A 1,962-nucleotide genomic window follows, 5' to 3' on the forward strand; every position below is an offset into this window, starting at 1 on the left:
GCAATAAGCCGGCGCTGAGGATGAGGAGTGCATTGAGGATGATGATGACGACGATGATGATGATGTTGATGGTGGTGATCGTGACGATGATGAGGACTACGACATCGAGTAGTTGTTTCTTCTACACGGCTTACCCCCTTTTGGCACTTGTTGACAAAGGGGGAGTGTTAGGCTTTCATCTTATTGTAATAGCTTAGTTGGTCGCTTGGATTTCGAGACTTTAAAACTCTTAGCTTGTATGAACTATGTCGTGTGGTGGCACTATGTGATGAACAACTATATATCTATGTGTGATGGATGATTGTAGGACAAGTCATGTTTATCTATCTTTTTAGCTATTGTGTTTGTCTTTATATGTGATTGATGATTGTTATTTTAGATGGCCATGTGTTGCTTCAAGTTTTTACTTTGAGATCTTGGCAATCATATTATCTTTCACTTATTGTGTGAATATAACATGTCATATTGCATTGCTCTTTCATGGATATATATTTGTTCACATTCACTTGTTGCACCCCATGAATTGCAAAATTTAGGGGGGAGCTTTTGTTTCTTGATATATGCAAATGACGGATAAATGATCATCATTGAAATTCAAATTCATTGCATATATTAAGGGGGAGCTCTATATAAATTTTGGGGTTCAAAAGCTTTAAATTCTTACATTCTTATGAAAGCCTAAGTTGGTTGTCATCAATTACCAAAAAGGGGGAGATTGAAAGTGCTTTTGCCACCTATGTGGGTTTTGGTGTATTGATGACATCCAAATTAGGGACTAATGAGATCTTAATGAGATATATTGCAGCTTTAGTCCCTTGAAAGCTTTAAAGAGTTGATCTAAGATGAAATGATATCCCTCAATTGTTTAAGTGCAAAAAGCGGACGAACCCAAAGCACTCTCCAAAGCTTTTATGTTTTGTTTTGGGCTTAGGTATGCCGTACTATAAAGAGGGATGAAAGTTTAGGTGGTCTGAGGAAGATAGAGTGCTCAAGCATAAAAATAAAATAGAAAGAGAGACACAAAATCACCTAACGAACACTTAGACATAGTTTGTGGACTTTTGTTAGTCGGAAGTCCCAAAGTTTGGTGCCGGAAGTCCCGACGCTTGCCGACTTAGTCGCTGCCTGCCTGCGCACCTTCTCCCGTCGGAAGTCCCGATGGGAGTCGGGAGTTTCGGGTGCCGGAAGTTTCGACGCTTTGGGACTTAGTCGCCTGGCTCGCCATGTCTGTCAAGAGTTCCAACGGAAGCTGGAAGTCCCAGCGACCACTGGGAGTTCTGACAATATGCGAGCAAGCCTAGTGGAGTGTCTGCGTGAACAGTATTTTTGCATAGAGCTGAAAGTTCCGGCGATCTGTGTCGGAACTTTCGACGCAGATCTGAACGGTTGGATTCTACTATGAGTATAAATAGTTCTCTCCTCTCTTCTAACCATTACCCACTCATTCATTGCTCACCAACCTTCATCCAAAATAGCTCCCAAGCATTTAAGGCGCCCTCCTCCTCTCCCCTTTGCTCCAATTTTCGATTCCCCTAGGGTTTTGAGTGAAAGGAGAGTAGATTGAGTGAGAGAATCACTTTGGCAAGCTTGAGCACTTGATTTCTTCGTCAAGCCGGTTAGATTTGCGTCTATTACTCTTGGGTTCTTGGAACCCTAGCTGGCTAGGCATCGCCCAAGAGCTTCCATCTTGTGGAAGAGCCTTAGAAAGTTTGTATTACCCTTGATTTCATAGTGGAAAGCTCAAGTGACCTTTGTGGTTGCTTTGAGAGAGGCAAGGAGGTGGAAGAGACTCCGACCTTTGTGGTCACCTCAACAACGAGGACGTAGGAGCTCCTTTATGGGGTTGCCGAACCTCGTGATAAATCCTTGTGTCCCATGTGCTTGTTGTTGTTGTGATTTGTGCTATCATATTTGTTCTTGGTTGTGTCTCTTCCTCCCCAAAGTTTCTCTTAGGGATTGGAC

The sequence above is a fragment of the Miscanthus floridulus genome, chromosome 3 (assembly GCF_019320115.1).
Source record: "Miscanthus floridulus cultivar M001 chromosome 3, ASM1932011v1, whole genome shotgun sequence".
NCBI classification, from domain to species: domain Eukaryota; kingdom Viridiplantae; phylum Streptophyta; class Magnoliopsida; order Poales; family Poaceae; genus Miscanthus; species Miscanthus floridulus.